Genomic DNA, 18,935 nt, shown 5'->3' with positions numbered 1-18,935 from the left:
TGTTGGTAGCAGTGATCTGCCTGACTCTACCTCTGAAATGTGGCTCACAGAGCTAGCTGCTGTTGCTGGGATTGGAAACGCGGCTCACAGTGACAGCCCTCCCCCTCCCCACCCCTCCACCCCCACTGTGAATGCTTGGCCCTGAATGAGAGCAGGGCTTGGCAGGCATCCAGCAACAACTGCCCCGGTCAATCTGAAGGTTGGGTGGGGTGGGATCTCAGAGAGACAATAGCAGTCAGATCAATACAGCCTCAGTCTTGCTGCAAATTTGGTAACTTGTGAGTTCCCTCAGAAGTCTCAGATCACAGCAAGTCCAGCTGCTGTCTGGGACTAGTCCACAGGTCTCCTATATCCGCCCAAGTTCGTGTTTGCAGCAGTGATCTGCCTGACCCTATCTCTGAAATGCGGCTCATAGTGCTGGTTGCCCTCTGGGAATGGAAATGTGGTTCACAGCGGTGGCCATTGTTGCTGGGATTGGAAACACCGCTCACATCAGTGGCCTACCACTGTGAATACTTGGCCCTGAATTGGAGAAGGCCTTGGCAGGCAACCAGCAACGAATGCCCCAGGCAACCTACAGGTTGGGGCAGCGGGGGTGGGGGGTGCTGATCCCCTCTGACCAGAGCTTCCTAATGGCTCTGTGGGAGGGATTTACACAATCCAGCTGGGTTACTCTGTAGGGGGGGCCAGACTAAGGCACAATAGTGGCTGCCTTTCCAGCCCTCATTCTGAATCCCCAGTGAACCTCTGACCTACTGCTGGTGTCCCAGGTGAGTGTCCACAGGTCAGAAAGCCTTTGCACGGGTCCTTCAAAGGGATGTCTAAGGGTTCAGTCTCCTTCCGTATCACTCAGACAGCCGGAATCCCCTCTGGTTTCTACAGTTAGGGTTATTGGAATCTCTTCTTTCCTGGGCTAGGACTCTGGACTGGAAAGCCCCCAGATGAGACCAGAATCCCCCCTCCTTCAGGATGTTGTAGCTGCCAGCCCCTGATAGACACATGGACCACCAGAAATCAGTGAGTTATAGGAAATACACTCTTTATTCAGCCAGCCGGGTCTGCCAGGGGTATGCAGACCCCAAATTAAGCAGCCCTGAAATGTAGAGGTACAGGGTTTTTAAGCCCTAAACCTCATTTCTCATTCCGTCTGAACACAAAAGTCTATTTTTCTTCTATTTACTGTCAACTCACAGGTTGGTTGTGCAAGCGGGGGTACAGAAGCAGAAAGCTTATTGTTAGAATGTTATGTTCCCATGGGCGATAGCCAAGCAGTAATTTTCCAGCCGGCATAAGGAGAGCCTCTGCAGCCTCGTTCTCTCCTGGTGATCCTCCACCACCCAATGAATGTGGGTCCAGCCCTCCTACTGGCTTTGATGTAGCTCCTTTATATTATCAGATGTAGGTGTTATGATCAGCTGGACTTCAGGTGATTTTCCACGTTGATTATTTTATAATTTGGTTGTAATTTCAGTGCGGACCTGGGAGTAGATGAACCTTGCTTTTACCTAATCCGCCATCTTCCCCGGAATCCTGTCTTTGATTTTTGATAATTTCAATATAATGTGTCTTGCAGAAGGCCTTTTTGGGTTGACATAATTGGATTTTCCCTTGACTTCTTGAATTTCAAGCTCCAGTTCATTCCTTAGATTTGGGAAATTCTCTATTTGTCTGAAAATGCTTTCTAATCCCTGCTCCTTTTCCTCCCCTTCGAGAACGCCCATTATTCTTGTTTTTTCTCCTGATGGTATCAGCTAGTTTTTGTATTTCTCTGTCTTTCATTATTTTTTATTCTACAGTTTCTCTCTTCTTCCTTCTGATTTATTTCTAGATTTATGTCTTCGATATTACTGATTCTTTCCTCCATTTGGTCAACTCTATTTTCCAAGCTTGCTATTTCATTTTTCCTCTTTCAGTGTGTCCTTCACCTCCAGAAGTTGTATTTGATTCTTTTTGAGGGTTTCAATCTCCTTGCTAAAAAACTCATTCTGCTGATCTAGTTGTTTTTTCAATTTCTTGAATTGTTGATATAAATTCTTTTGTATCTCATTGAGATTTTTCAGAAATACCATCCTGAATTCTCTCTCATTTAATTGCATATTTCTATATCTTTAAGCTTACTTTCTGGAGATGTTTCTCTTTCTTTCTGATCTGCCTTGTCACCTTGCTTGTTCATGGTGTTGAATGGACTAATGGAAGTGTATTCTGCTTTTTTTTTCCCCCGAAAAGATTTATTATATAAAGGCCTGTTGCTACCATGGTGTTTTTCTTTTGGTTTCCAGTAGGTGGCATATAAGCTTCTTGGATCCCTGCTTTATATAAAGTCTAAATAATGCCCTCCTCTGCTTCTGTTTGCCTGCTAGTCACCTTACTCTTAATTATGTTTTTTTTTTTGTTTGTCATTTTGTTTTACGTGTGCTGACCCTTTTCAGTATTTCCTGTAATGCAGGCTTTATAAGTGGAGAATTCCTTCAATTTTTGTATGTCTGGAAAGTTCTTTATTTCTTCTTCATATCTAAAGGAAAGATACTGCTAAAATGTGCAGCTGAAACTTACTGGATTTTCTTATCCAATGTCACCATAAAAAATAAATTAATTAATTAATAAAAAGTAATAATGTCTTTTTTTCTTCTAAATATTCAATCACACTCACTACCCTCAGTCTCAGTCCCTGTCAGTGTTAGTGATAGTTTTGGCAGTGTTTGCTCAGATTCCCCAGGGGCTCCATGGTGCTTGGTCTTGAAGGATATTGGGGGAAGCATCCTCTGGGTTGGGGGATGGGGTCTGCAGCTTAGCCTCACGTTTTACAACTGTGGCTGGTAATAATCGACTGTTGCTTCTCTACCATTGCCACTTCTTTGCTTTCTGCCCTGATGCCTGGGCACTGCTGCTGCATGAAGAGCACCCACCACACCTTCTCCCCCCACCTCCTCCTGCAGGGAGCTCCAGTTGTGAGAGGAAGCTTCTTTGTTCTCAGTGGCCTGACTCCTGTGTTTCTGACCTGTAGTAGCTCTTATTCGCAGATCCCTCGATCAGACGTGCTGCTATGCAGGTTAGGTGTTTTTTGTTGAGTTTTGTTTAGCTTTTTGTTGTATCAAGGGGAGAGATCTGGGGACATCTCTCACTCTGCCATGTTTCTGATGTCACTGAAATTTTAGAGCTGGAAGAAAGTGTTCACACACAAGTAAAGGTGCTCCAAACAAGTTATAGCAGATACACTCAGTCAATAAGCTGAAGTCCTCCATAGATGTGTGTTTAATGTGAGCCTGACCCTCAGGGCACTGCTATGAAGATAAACGATGAAGATAAACTATGAAGATAAAGTAATAGTCCTCTTTCACAGAAAGACTGGATTTCTCAGTCTGTTGCCTCTCTGCTGGGCCCTGGGGATGGTAGCCAGTCAAGAACTCTTTCTCTATTCCAGTCCTGTGGGACTCACTTGTGTAAGCCCAACTGGTCACCAGAGCCAGGACATCAAGAGGCATCCCTTGGATGGCAGCCACAAAACCTGGGGTGCCAGATGAATGTAGAAGCTCCTTTCTGGGAGATACTAGTGAGCTGAAGAGAGGCAGAGAGAGAGAGAGTGCAGAGACAGCACCCACCAGCCTCTTTGGAGAGTATGTCAGTAGGCTCCTAGATATGTGTTAAATCAGATGCCTGCCCCTCAGGCCAATGCTTTAAGATAAAGAAATAAGCCTCTTTCACAGAAAGTCTGGGCACTTTCAACTCTGCTGCCTTTGTGCTCTGCCCTGGGGTGGGTGAGTCTGTGAGAGCCCTTTAAGAACTATTTCTTAGTTTGCTATAGTTTTGTGGGTTTTATGTATGGAAGACCCATTGTGTCAAAGCTAGATATTTTGGGGGCTTATCTGTTAAGTGCAGGTCACAAAAGTTAGGGTGTTTTATGTGGAGTTTAAACCATTTATTCCTCAGGGAGAAGCTCAGGTTGCGAGTTGAGTGTAATTGCACATGAACTTCATTTGCTTAGCATGTATTTTGCTTTAATCCAAGCTAGCTTTGTTTAGCTTGATAGAACTATGACTTACTTGCATTTTTTTCCATCAGATCTTCCTTCCTGTAAATATACTATATTGTCTACTCCTTTTAAGCTCTTAGAACATTCTGGTTGGCATCAAACTCACATAAGAATAATGCTTTGAGTCTATCAACCATAAACAAGATACAATAACCAAACCTCAAAGCAGAGTAAGGTTTTAGCCAAACAAAGACAGCACCTTGGTCTCGGTTATGTTTCAGCTCCAGATTCATGAAAGCTGAATGGCTCCAGGGACAGCATCCCTAGAAACTGGACAGAACAATGCCATGACTGACATCAGGACCTGATGCCATGATCAACTGCTCTTTGCCTTAGCTCTGACCAATCAGTAGAGCCCATGACCCCAGCTCCCATAGTAAACATGATTAATAATTTTTCCCTATATGATCCAGGCACTAGAGGCCATTGGGCAGCCAGGTGTTTTGAGAGCACTAGTTCACCTGTGTCTGGGCTTGGCTTCAATTCCTTAAGTAAACCTTCACTTTGCTGCAATCTCCTCTTTGTGTCTTTTTTGGCTTGGAATCACGTAGGCAGCCAGATTCTTTGAGTCTGCAGTAACTTGAGTTTCCTCTAGACTATGGGTCACTGTGCTGGGGTAAGTTTTATGGCAAGAATGTTCTTAGCCTCTCCTACCTGCTTCAATGCAGGCTTTTTCTTATTTGTCTGATGTGAAGGAGTTACTCAGCTAATTTTCATGTCCTTTTCTAAGGAAATTGTTCCATTTGTTGATGTAAGAAATGTCCAAATGGACATTTTCCAACAATATGGAAATTGTTCCATATTGTTGATGTAAGAAATGTCCAAACCTGTAGAGAATTTTTTTATAAAAGTTTATTGAGCCAAACTGATGATATATGCCAGGGTGCAAGATCTCAAATGCTCCAGAGAACAGTTTTTGCAGTTTCTTTTATGCATTGGAAATTAAGGAGGAAAGTAAGGAAGATTATATGGTGGTGAGAGAAAGCAAGGCAGGGACTGGATTACAGGATAATTAACAAGAGTATGTACTCTCTTGAGGGTGGTTATGACTTATTTCAAAGGTGTGTTGACTTAAATATACAGAAACAATAGATAGGGCTTACTTCAGGCAAAGGTAAACCTTTTGCTAAAAAAGTTATATGCCTGGGGCATGACTACTCGCCACAACATGCTTAGTTAGGAATTTGTGATCAGATCACCTTGTGAGGTGACTTTCCATAGAACCCCCCTTTTTTTTGTCCATGATATGTAGCTGCAGAGTTGATGGGTTGTGGGAGAAGGTGAGTTCAGGTGAGTACATCACTATCTGGAACCACCTTGGGAGATTTTTTTCTTAAATAAAACCCACAAGCATTGATTATAAAATACATGATTCCTAAAATTGATTATAGAAGGCAGGTGGAAACATGGGTTTCAGGAACTAACAATAACAACAAACAATAAAACTTGAGAAAAACCACTAGGAGACTTAGGCTGTCTTGAACTCATGTGTATGGGAAGTAGAAATGAAGAAGTAGTCAGAGGTTGCAATAAGAGAAGGAGTTGTAGGAAAACATTTTAAGTTGTAATCTTGCCCCTCCTCTATATTTTCTGTGGCAAGCTTAATTTTCCTCATCACCCCAGAAATCTGGGGCAAAAGTGCAGACCACTGTTGAAGAATCCATGGAGTAATATCAATGCTACTATTGAAGAAGGGCCTGGTTGGGACCTCTGTAGTAGAGGTGTCTCTGGCTTCACAGCATCCCTGGCTTCACTTTTCCTTGCCCTATAGTTTAACTATAGATTGTCCCCAGTGGCTTAACCCAGAGCTTGGGACATCCCCTGCCATAAAAATTTGCCTTGAAACTTATGATTAATGTCCTTATGCTTACTGATCACAATCCTTCCAGGTTAGCATTCTTTCCAGACTACTCCCATCTCTGTTCCTGGGTTGCTAAGGCCACCAGAGGACCATGTTGCCAGAGGAATGGCTCTGTGAAGCATAACAGACACCACCCCCGCCCCACCATCACGTAGCCCCTGGAATAATACTTAGATTTTCCCTTAAATACCCTAAGCCAGGCTGAGAAGTCAGGTAGTTTTTGAAGGTGTTAACCTGCTGCCTTCTCAGATCACTGGTGCTCTGACAATCAATGCATATTCTAAATATCCCAACTCCTGTGTTGGTCTATTGGCTGAGTGGTGCAGGGCAACACGAGCCCCAGACCAGATTGCCCTCCGGTTTCTCTATAAAGCCTTTCCTGGAAGATGAAGTGATAAAAGTGTAGGTTGACCAAATTCTTGAAGACATTCATTTATCCGTCCCCACATCCTTGAATCACCAAGGCTGTTGAATGAAATCTAGGGAAGTTGCCTCCCAATATTGTTTCTTCCTAGCTGTTTAATGGTAAAACCTTGATGAGGGAAGCTATGTGGTGCTGTGTCAGAGTGGTACCTGAGATTTTCTGTCTTGGACTTATCCTTTCTCTATTTCTTAAACTTGTGGGAACTGAAACTAATTAGCCCCTGGTTCTTGGCTCATCTCTAGTATGTATTTCTAGACAGTATAATATATCCAGAATAACATGAGCTCAAAAGCCAAAATAAATACCTGAGGAATATGACTGCTGTCATATCAACGATACAAACTTAACAACATATTCCTTCTGAAGCAGACTTATTAGAATACATGGAACAAAAATTTTAAGTGAGCATAGTAAATATGTTTAAAAAGATAAGAAAAGATGTTAAATCATGAACAAATATAAAAAATTGTGAAAAAGAATCAAGTACGATATTATGTACAAAAATATAAAATATATAAAGAGTACAATAGATGTAATAAATAGAAGAATGGTTTCAACTGAAGAACCCATTAACTAGTTGGAATTTTGAAATGTAGAACTCTTCCAGAAGGCATCAGGAAAGGATAAAAATATATTCAAAAAGCTGATACAATGACAAACGGGAGAGATATGGAATCACCCACATCTTGATATATTATACCAAATTTAAGACTATTTATCGCAAATAGAACATTTTAAAAGCTCTTTCTGTAGGGAAGAGCAGATCAACTTGCAAAAGAAGAAGAATTAGGCTTTTACACTTTACACTAGCTATACTATACACAAGAATATAATAGAATAAATTTTTTAAACAAATGTATTTTAGAATAGTTTGATTTACAGAATAGTTGCAAATACAGTATAGAGAGTCCCATATACCCACACCCAGGTTTTCTCATTAGTAGGGTAATTTGTTATAATCATTGAACCCATGTTGATACATTATTATTAACTGATTTACTTAGTTATTATCTAATATCCTTTTCCAGGATACAACACTACATTCAGTCTTCATGTGTTTTTAATCTCCTTTTGTAACAGTTTCTCAGACTTTCTGGTTTTTGTTGACCTTGACAGTTCTGAGAAGTATTTGTCAAGTATTTTATAGTGTGTTTATCAGTTGGAATTTGTTAAACATGTGTTGTTTTTTAAACCCTTAGATGGAGTTATAGTTTTAGGAAGTCTACAAAGGTAAAAAGCTCTTTTCATCACATTATATCAAGTGTATATGCTCTAAATATCACTTATCACTGTTGATGTTAACCAACTATTAATACTACTGATGTAATATTTGTCTGTTTTTTTCCCCTAAAATTACTCTCTTCCTCTTCTACCCTTTCCCAATTACATTCTTTGGAAGGAAGTGATTATTTGCAGTCTACCTTTCATGAGTGGGAGTTAATAACCACCATTTTTAGGGAAAAGGATATATATATAAATTATTTTAAACTCTCCTGCATGGAGATTTATCTAGTCTTGCCACTTATTTATTTATTCAATCATTTATTTATGTTAGTTTGGTTTTGTGGATCCTAATACTTTGGGTCATAATCCAATACTGCCTTATTTTTTGTATGTGCATGCTAAATTTCTGCCATTGTGAATCCTTGCATTTGACTACTGTGCCCCATTATTGTGTGCATGTATGTGTTTGGAGCATTTTCTTACTTTCTGGTGCTAGAAAATAATCCGGGCTCATCTTGTATATTTTCTGCCCTAGTCCAAGAAGCAGTCATTTCTCCAAAGAGCCCTATTTCTTTCTTTCTTTCTTTCTTTTTTTAATTGGAGAATAGTATTAGAAGCCAGGATCTGGACTCTAGGTATACTCATGCTACTAGAATGCCACAGCCTTCTCAGCTGACAGAACAATGACATATCTATGTGTATACTAAATGATATGCACACAGACATATACATATTAGGCTAAATATGAGTTCTTACCGATATTGCCAACTAAAATCCATTACCACAAGATCATTCTAGCCTCATCTTCTTGCTTACATGTAACCTCCCACTTCAAAAGTGAAAAACCTGGCTCCCACCATCATCTGTTCATTTATTTAATTGTTCGATTCCTGTTTGCATATATTATTTTCAGAATTGTCAACTTGTACCCCTATGAGAAACAATTACTTCAACCAGAGGACAGTGCTTACATATACTTCCTTTGGCTTTTTGTATTACAGACTCCATTCATTCCCAAAGTTACTTCGGTCAGTTAATATGGCAATTTAAAAAAGCATATCTAGTCAGACTTTATTCAAATATGAGGGTGTTATAAGACGTTCTCAGACAATGAGAGATTTCCATATAAAGATGTACATTTAAACTCACTCTTGAGAATAGACTTAAATAATTAACTAAACAAATAAGACTATAAGAGGTATACAAAATAAAGATAATCAAATCCCTTAAGAAACTTCCTTGTTGTAAAAAAATCAAGAAAAAATGGAAAACAGAGAGAAATGTTATCCATGATAACCCAGAAATAAAATTCTATGTAGTGTGATTTAATGCCATTACAAGCAGATCAGTGTCATGCTGATTTCTATATAGAAAACATTCAAATTTTAGAATTGCAAATCAAGTTTACAGTTATTAAATTAAGATGATCCTAGTGTTTTCATTTTGACTTAAAAAGTATGTAACAGGGTACAAGCCTAGATCCTGGGAATATAATAATGTCAGATTTCTTTATTTTGTGGTAAAGCATTGGGTAGTAGAGGGACAGACATTGGATATTCTCATTTGCTGTCTTAGAAATTAGCTTAATCCTAAATTAGGATATAAGGCAGGCCAGAGGTTGGAGAAGTGTGGAGAGGCAGATATGGGTTTGTGTACATGAATGCCAAAGGCCTCAAATGAAAACAGAGAGAATGGCCTGAGGTTAGTGAACCTCTCCCAGAAGCCTACAAGAATTCAAAAAAGATCAGAGACTTTTATAGCTACGGTCACTAAGAAAAAAACCTTGGGAGTTAAGAGAACAACAGGTCATAAAGAAGCTTTAAAAGAAGTCTAACCAATGTACTGTATACTTGAAACTAATACTAAAATAAAATTTTAAAAAGAGTCATTAGGGAAATGCAAATCAAAACCTCAAAGAGATAATCACCTCACACCCGTGATGATGGCTACTATCAATAAAAACAGAAAATAACAAGTATTAGCAAGGGTGTGGAGAAATTGAAATCTTGTGCATTGCTGGTAGGAATGTAAAGTTGTGCAGCCACTATAGAAAACAGTATGGTGGGCCTTCAAAAAATTTTAAATAAAATTACCAGCAATCCCATTTCTGGTATATAACCAAAGGAATTGAAAGCAGGGACTCAAATAATTATTTGTACACTTATAGTGACGGCAGTGTTATTTACCATAGTCAAAAGGTAAACTCAATCCAATATCTACCAGTAGCTGAAGGGATAAACAGAATATTATTCAGCCTTAAAAAAAGAGGAAATTCTGACACACAGTACAACATGGATGAATCTTGAGGACATTTTTTTAAGTGAAATCAGCCACAAAATGACAGATATTGTATGTTTCTGCTTATATGAGGTACATAGAATTGTTAAATTTATGGAGGCAGTACAATAGTGGTTGCTGAGGTCTAGTGGAAGGAGGAAATGGAGAATTTTTGTTTAATGAGCACAGAGTTTTAATTATGGAAGGTGAAAAAAGTTCTGGAGATGGATGAGCCCCCTAGTGTCAATATACTTAGTGCCACTAAACTGTAAACTGAGAAACAGTTAAAATGGTAAACTTTATGTTGTGTATATTTTACCACAAAAGAAAAAGCAAAATATTCAGTACTTTGTAAAACAAAACTTTAAGTCAAACAATAAATTAGACACTCACAAAAATGCAACACATTAAATGATGAAATGACACAAAAAATTAATGAAAAAGGAAAACAGAGAAGGTATGTGCATAATAGTTTTGAAATAAAATTCCACAAAGCATGATTTGGTGTAATTACAATGAATCAGTATCATACTGAATCATATACAAGACACTCAGTTTTTTTTTTAAATTAAAGTAGTACTGCCACCATGAAGCACTTAGTCCCTTTTTCTATTTAAAAATTTTTTTTCAATTACAGTTAACATTCAGTATTATTTTATATTAGTTTCAGATTTATAGGATAGTGGGTAGACATTTATGTAATTTACGAAGTGATCCCCCCCATTAGTCTAGTACCCAGCAGACACCAGACAATATTACAATATTATTGACTATATTCCCTATGCTATACTTTACATCTCCATGACTATTTTGTAACTACTAATTTCTACTTCTTAATTCCTTTCTCTTTTCATCTAGCTCCCACCCCTCTCCTATTTGGCAACCATCAGTTTGTTCTCTTTCTATGACTCTGTTTCTGTTTTGTTTGTTCATTTATATTGTTCTTTAGATTCCACACAGAATGAAATCATATGGTATTTGTCTTTCTCTATCTGACTTATTTCACTTAACATAATACCTTCTCGGTCCATCCATGTTGTTGAAATGGTAAGATTTCACTTTTTTATGGCTGAGTAATATTCTACTGTATATATGAACCACTTTATCCAATTGTCTATTGATGGGCACTTAGGTTGTTTCCATATCTTGGCTATTGTAAATAATGCTACAATGAACATAGAGATGCATATAGCTTTTCAAATTATGTCGTGTATCTCTTTGGATAAATACCCAGAAGTGGAATCGCTGGGTCATAAGGTAGTTCAATCCTTAATCTTTTTGAAAACCGCCATACTGTTTTCCATAGTGGCTGTACCAATTTGCAATCCCACTAACAGTGCACAGGGTTTTCTTTTCTCTACGTCCTCACCAACACTAGTTGCTTATTGATTTGTCGGTGATAGCCATTCTGACAAGTGTGAGTTGATATCTCATTGTGCTTTTAATTTGCATTTCTCTGATGATTAGTGATGTTGAGCATCTTTTCTTATGTCTATTGGCCATCTGTATGACAAGACACTCAGATTTCAGAATTGTGAATCAGGTTCATGTTTGCCAATTTTAAAAGATCCTCCTGGTGTATTATATTTATTTTAAAAACATGTTCCAACATAACGGCTCAGCCTTTGTGAAATATATCAGCATCAGAGCAATTATTTCATGATTGTAAGTTGGGTGGTACAGGAATATATTACTGTATATTTTCATATTACTCTTCTAGGAATTGGTTTATCATAGAATAGGAAACAAAACAGGTCTGAATTTGGAGAAGCTTGAAATAGCAGCTGTGCATTTGAACAAGCACTTCCATTGCTCCTTGAACCCTGGAGGCTCCAAGTGAAACAGAGAGAATGGCCTGAAGTCAATAAACTTCAATCTCTTCTAGCAGTCCAGGTAAAAAACACAAGCTGGATGCCACTCCCTAATAAAGAAGGACCCAAGCATGATCTTCATTAACCACCCCCTAATCTTCATTAAGCTGATTCCACACATCTGCTTTACCATGAAGATCAACACCCTGGCACAGACCCAGCTCATCTCAGATGAAGATATATTTAATAAGGTAACAAGGTAATGAGGTATGGGGACACCAAATCATCAAAGTCTCCATGACCTCCTGTCACTTTCAAGATCCCAGACCAACCTGTGTGAATGTCCTGATCATGAAACCCAGGAGCATTGTCCCTTTATACCAATGTCATTAAATCTGAAAAGCTCACATCTGACCCCTTATATAGTATGCCATGTTCTCCAGTTGTTTCTCCCCTCAAAGACTTTCATCTTTCTTGTCCCAGGCAGTGAGCAGAGGTGGAGGGGGCCACGTGAAGTTACTCTGGTCACAGCTCAGTTGACCTATCACTCCCTCTGTCCTCCTAATGATCTTGCTAACTGGGGCCTGCTGTGAATCTCAAGTGCTCTCTATGCTCACATGCTTTATGGCTCTGGGAGGTTACCGCTGGGTGGGTGAGAGTGGGAGCTGAGAAATGCAGTGTCATTGGGGAGAGGGAGAGTGGGGCTCTGGCCTGAGGTCAGCATGGGGCAAAAGGAATATGAAACAAGAAAGTCTAGACAGGGAAAGCAGAGGACTCAATTCTGGGAGAGAGGAGGAAGAGTGAGAGGTCGGTGGTAGGGTCCAAAGATGGAGAGACTGAAATAGTGTTAAGTAGGCAAAGTTGTGAGCGGGTAAAACGATGGAATCTGGTGGAATTAGGGATTTTGGTAAGAAGAATGACTATCAACCATGTGTACAGAATTCTTAAAACTGATATACGTTTCTTTCCTTTCTAAACCAGTGTTTCGAAAGAATGAGGGGATGTCTCAAAACACAAGTCTTATAAGATCTGCCTCCAGGACAGTGAGAATCAGCTGGGAGGAGGCCACAGAAAAGGAGTAGAGATCAGAGGCTAGAGCCTTCTACTCTCAATGGGCTCAGCTCTCTTCTCCTCTGGGCAGGTATGTGGAGGGGATCGTCCACCTGTTCTACCACAGGGATGATGTTGTGAGAGGGGACCTTGAGCTATAGGCCTGGTGTCAGGAGATCACAGAGGTGAGGTTCTTCCAGGCCTAGGACTGAGGTGAGATCCCTCCCCAGAGAAGGGAGTACCTCAGACACTCTGCTCAGAGCCCCTTCTCAGCCTTGCCCTTCTGGGGACATGATCCTAACCCTTTGTCCCTCCTTCTTCTTCCACACATGAAACATCTGAATTCCATTCCCACCTCTTAAGGTTCAAGACAATTCTAGAAACCCAAAGATTATCTTCTTTAGAGACCTTGGTCATCTACTCCAGATTCATCCCCCAAGCGTAGTCACAGAATCCTCCAACCTGTCATAGCATGGGCTCCAATAAAGCCAGAATAACAGGCAGTGAGGGCTTTTCCCAGGCCCTATTGGGCTCTCTCCTCATGGTTGTCAATTTTTTTTTTTTTTTACCTAAGGATGTGAATGGGGACATTATTCCCATCAAAGCTCCTGGCATCCCAGCCTGGCTTTCACTCCCTTCTCCTCCTTCCTTCTATTGTCCAGCACACATAGAGGGTCCAGACATACTATACACTTGCCTCAGAGCGAGGTCATTTCTAGATGGAATCTCAATACTGTACATATTTTGACTCAAACCTGAAATCAGTGCCCTGGTTCTCCTTGCTAGGATCTAGCCACTATCTCCGTTCCTCTATCCCATGTTTTCATTCATAATGAAGAAATAACCTTTCTTGGGTGCTTCCTAGATTCATAGTCCTCTCTCTAGCACACAGAGGCCAGCTGGGACTGTTTCGAATCATCCTTCAGCTTCTTTCTCCTTCACACTTCACACCAGCACTTTGAATCTCATCCTTTCCCTCTGTGGGACAAACGACAGGCTTTAGCTAAAAGCTATTATGGTCAGGCTCACATCAGTAAACCACACCCCTACCTACCATGGAGTGGAGTCTTATCTTGAAGTATCTTAGGCTGTACCTTTCCCATCTATTCAACACCACCTCATCAGCCCTTCCAGGACCAAAATTTCTGTGATACTTCTCAGTTCTGTTCATTAGACTCCACATGCTCCTAAAGACCCATCTTATTCTCTCTTTCTGCTTCTTCCTGTGAAATATCCATTTATTTATAACAAATGAGCATTTAGAATGCTTATTTGAATATGAGCTTTAACCTCTCAAACCCCCATTGTTCTCCCTCAGCTTTCACAGTTTTATTTTGTATTATCATTCTTTCATCACCCTCATTAAAGGCAGTGTGCTAAAATTTTCTCATCTCAGACCTATGACCTTGAGAAAGTCATTTAATCTCTTTAACTTTTAATATCCTTCTCTAAAGTGAATATAATATGTGTCCCAAATGAAATAATGAATATGAAGTTGAAACATGTGTAATCAATATTAGATGATTGTGATCATATGCTCCACTCCAAAAATTATCTCCCCTACATGTTCAGCAAGTATGATAGGTGAATCTAGGCCCTTCCATGTAGTAAATGACCTTGAGCAGGCCATGAAATTTCCTGAACCCCATCTCAATTGTAAATTGAATAAAATGGGACAGTCGATTTGAAGTCCTTCCAGCTCCAACATGAGTCTATGACTTACCTCTCTTTTTCATGTGTTATAACCCAGATACCTGAAACAGCAGTCTGGGAATAGGAGGGCAACCTCAGTATTCTTCACCACTTTTGGGGAGGTTGAGAATCTTATAAAATAAAACGAGGCTAGAGAAAAGTTAATGTTATAAATCATAGGCATACAACTTGGATTTTTAGTAAGGTCGCATATCTGTATAATTATCACAAAGATCAAAAACATAACATTACCAGCTCCCTAGAAAGCCTTTTGTATTTTATTCCAGTCCTTGTCCATGCAAAGATAAACACTATCCTGATTTCTTACTGCATAGGTTGGTTTTACCTGTTTGAACTTTACATAAATGGAAATACAAACATGCACTCACTAATGTCTGCACTCCACGTCATGCTGTTGTTACATGTAGCTTGTAGTTTATTATTCTTGTTGTATACTATTCTATTTTGTGACTCTGACACAGATATTTCTTCCTTTCTGCTCTTGATGGGTATTTAGGTTGCTTCCAGTTTGAGACTATTAAAGTCAGTGCTGCTGTGAACATTGTTGTGTTTACGTTTCTGTTGGGTATGTACCTAGAAGTGAAATTGATGAATCATATGTTATGTGAATTTCAGTTTTTAGTAGTTTCTGAAAGTTTTCCAAAGTGGTTGAATAAATTTACACTCTCTCCAACAGAGTATGAGTTATAGTTACTCCATATCTTCTCAAATATTTGAGAAAGATACTTTTTCACTTAGTCATATTGGTAAAAAATGTTATCCCATTGTAAGTTTGTTGTATTCTCTCAGCTACTAGTGGAACTGAGTAACTTTTCCTAGGTTTAGTAGCCATATGCATATCCTCCTTTGTGAGGAGACTGTTAAAGTCTTTTGCCCATTTTACTTTTGGGTTGTCTGCCTTTATCCTATGATTTTTAACCTTTTTTTGAAGACTGGATATTTGACCAATCAGCCTCTCAGACCTCCCCACTCTCCACCTTACCTTTATAATCATAGCTGCAATGCACTGAGGGACTTTACATGGGCCATCTCCTTTATAAGATAATTATTATTATCTTGATTTTCAGGGAAAATAAATAGGCTCAGAGAGGCTAAGCAGCTGGTCTAAAGTTACACAGCTGGTCAGCAGCAGAGCCAGGACTGATCCCTTGACTAAACTATCAACCACCTCTCCTTGATTTCTCATGTCCCCTTTCCCTGATTTACTTTTATTCATATTAGTATCTAACATACTGTGTGTCATTTTACTTAGTTATTCTGTTTATTATCATTCTTCTCTATTAGAAACAAAACAGGCTGGGTCTTGTTTGTTTTGCCCACCAATGTATCCCCAATGCCTAGGCAGTGCCTGGTACATAGTAGTTCAATACTTTTTAAATAAATGAATACTCGCCAATTCTAAGATATGGACATGCCAAAACATCAACATTTATTTCCTTATCTCCTTTGGAACTTTAGTTTATAAACTTTGTTCTTTTCCCTAGGTTTCCTTGTGTTCTTCCAGTCTTGGGCTCAGCTCTGTCATTTCCTTACCATGTGCATTTTCACATGCACTGCCCAGCATATGACCATCAATTGGGGCCAGGTATGGACAATAAAAAGCCTGGGTCTCTGGTAGAAAGCATCTGGGTTAGGGGATTCTTGAGGGAGAGAATTGGGAGCTAGGCTCCTGAATCAGAGTTTCTGAATGACTCCAGATTTTTCTTCCCCCAATACCTGGGTCCCTAATGCCCCATACTCAATGCAGATGCCTCCACACACCACTAAGGAAGATGTGACAATGGCCGCAGTGATGGATTCACTACCTAATGTCTGGTAGACCTGTCTTCAAATGACCATCACAAGGTTCCTGAGCTGGCAGCAGCCAGACTGGCAAGAGGGGACCTCTGAAACTCTGAGAAAAATGAGGACTAGAGAGGAGATATTAAGGTGAGGGTCTGGAGTTTGAGTCCCTGTTTCTTAGAACTAGAAGCTAATTGGTTCTTTCTTTCTGTTTCAGGTACCCCTGGGGCATTACAAAGAAGATTTCTCAGGTCCCAAGCCCAAGGTTGTTTTAAAACAATTTCAGATAGATCTAGACAATGTGGAAAGGGAAATCGTATCCTGGAATGAGCAGTTCGAACTTCCTTATGAATACCTGAAGCCAAGCTGCATAGAGAACAGTATTGCTAGATAAGCCCAAATCTATTCACCCTTCAAATACTTTAGGTCACCACTATGGTTAACATTTCCCCCCTGATATTTATGTTTTCCTGCATTGAGTTGCTATGGTTCTATTTTCTCCTCTTGAGTTCCTTACCTGAATATTTCACTAGCATGAGACATTATCCTTACTTCTAGTTCCCCTAACAGAATCACCTTTAACTTGAAACCGTCTCCTTTAGAGAAATCAACTATCTACTCATGTAACATTTTCATTCCCCTGGAATTTTTGCCTTCTCCATTTATCATAAAATTATTATATAATATAATGGCATTGTGTTATCATTGATATAATTGACTTTAAATTTTTCTAATGGTGGAACTAATTTTTTAAATACAGTAGTAGATGTCCTTTTTTTTCTGATCTGGATAATCAATTATCAAAGCACTATTTAATGAAAAGCCCATCCTCCCCACTAATCTATAATGCTGGCATAAACCAAATTGCCATCTATGAATGGGACTAGTTTTTGGTTGTCCTATTCCAGTCTTCAATTTGTCTCTCCTTGTATTGCACTGACATAATTACTACAGCTTTAACGTAATATAACCTGACATTTGATAAGACATATTCAGAGGTGCTTTGGCTTTTCTAGGACTTCCAGCCTTCCGTATAAGTATTAGGATTAGCTTATCAAGTTCCACAAGTAAAACCTCTTATGATATTTATTGAAATTGCTTTGCATCTACATAAATTTTAAAATCTTAGGCCAAATTTGCATTTTTGAAAACTATACACTGAGTTATGTTATACATTGTGAATCCAGTTGGCTTATTTGTTTACATATTTGATATCTGTGTTCATAAATAAGATTGACCCATAATTATCTCTTGAGTTACGCTTGTCATTTTTTGTTAAGGCTATAATTGTCCAAAGGAGTAAGTTGGGTAGTGTTCTTCATTCTGTATTTGGGGGAAAATTTTTAAATAAAATTGGAATTGCCTTTTCCTAGAGTGTAATATAGAATTTCACCTGTTAAAACTATCTAGGTCTGGTGGTTTTTTCATGGGATAATTTTAAACCACATATTAACATTCTTTAATAGTTATAGGGCTATTCAAGTTTTCTATTTCTTCTTAAGTCAGATTTAGCTTCACCTTTTCTAGGATTTTTTCGCATTTCGGCCAATTTATTGTCATTTAGTTTTCTCAATATTTCTTTTATTATCTTCAGCAACTGTTATTCCTTTTTATTGCTAACATGGCTTGTTTTTAACTTCCTCTTTTTTTTTTTATCAATCTTGCCAGCAGTTTGTCAGTTATATTGATATTGTGAAAGAATCAGTTTTGGTTTCTTTGTTCCTTTCAGTTGTATTTTTGTTTTCTACTGTATTATTTTGTTTTATATTCACAATTTCTTCCTCCTACTCTTTTGATATTTTTATTTTTTATTTTTCTAACTTTATAAGTTAGATGTTTAACCCCTCAAAAATGTGATCTCGCTGTAAGAGAAATAGTATGGTAACTGGAAGGATAAATGAAGTGAATAGAGGGGCTTTTAAGATGAGGGAAATTAACAGCATGCTTTAGTGCTGATGAGAAAGATCCAAGAGAGAAAGAAAAACTGGTAATGCCCAGGAAGTGTCTTTGGGTAGATGAGAGATCATGGGAGCTAATTCACAAGTGGAAGGGTTGACATTTTTTATGAATAGGGATATTTCACCTATAACAAATGGAGATATGGCAGAATATATCAACACTTTTTTTTTTTTTTTTTACTTAACAGCAATAATGATAATAGTATTAGGAATAGAGATCATGATCTAGAACTAAAATCTTCAAGGAATGAGAAGAATTGATTTGTGAATAAGTAGGTAATTACCACAGGAAAAACAGTAGTTGGTAGAAATTGATGAAGAGATTCAGAGCTGGTTATGTTTAAGAAGGGGAGAGAGGAAATGACCTAGAAGTGTAAGTGAGGAACAAGGACACCTGCCTTAGTCCATTCAGGCTACTATAGCAAAATACCATAGACTGTGTTACTTATAAACCATAAAACTTATTTCTCACAATTCTGGAGGCTGGAAGTCCAAGATCAGGATGCTGGCGTGGTCGGGTAAGGGCACTCTTCCAGACTGCAGACTTCTTGATCCTCACATAGCGAAGAGGTGAGTTAGCTCTCTAGGGCTGTTTTATAAAGGCACTAATCTCATCCATGAGGCCTCTACCTTCATGACCTATGCAACTCCCAAAGGCCCCGACTCCTAATTCTATGACATTGGGCATTAGGATATCAACATATGAATCTGAGAAGGTGGAGGTGGACCTAAACATCCAGCCTATAGAAACCTCTAATCTGCCAGAGGACACAATGGTAAAATTTCAGGACTGGAGAGAGAGAGA

At 38.9% G+C, this 18,935-nt stretch overlaps 1 long non-coding RNA gene across 1 annotated transcript; it reads left to right on the top strand.

The window, feature by feature from the left end:
• The first annotated feature begins 727 nt into the window (after window positions 1-727).
• On the top strand, window positions 728-17,502 carry LOC120607866 (uncharacterized). Its single transcript, XR_005654259.1, has 8 exons — window positions 728-770; window positions 11,537-11,709; window positions 11,795-11,878; window positions 12,609-12,768; window positions 14,887-14,955; window positions 15,875-15,975; window positions 16,138-16,319; window positions 16,390-17,502. It is a non-coding gene; the product is annotated as an uncharacterized LOC120607866 (long non-coding RNA).
• The last annotated feature ends 1,433 nt before the right edge of the window (window positions 17,503-18,935 follow it).

This window comes from Pteropus medius, unplaced genomic scaffold, assembly GCF_902729225.1.
Source record: "Pteropus medius unplaced genomic scaffold, Ma_sr-lr_union100, whole genome shotgun sequence".
In the NCBI taxonomy this organism is placed as follows: domain Eukaryota; kingdom Metazoa; phylum Chordata; class Mammalia; order Chiroptera; family Pteropodidae; genus Pteropus; species Pteropus medius.
This window is presented reverse-complemented; position numbering and strand designations above follow the sequence as displayed.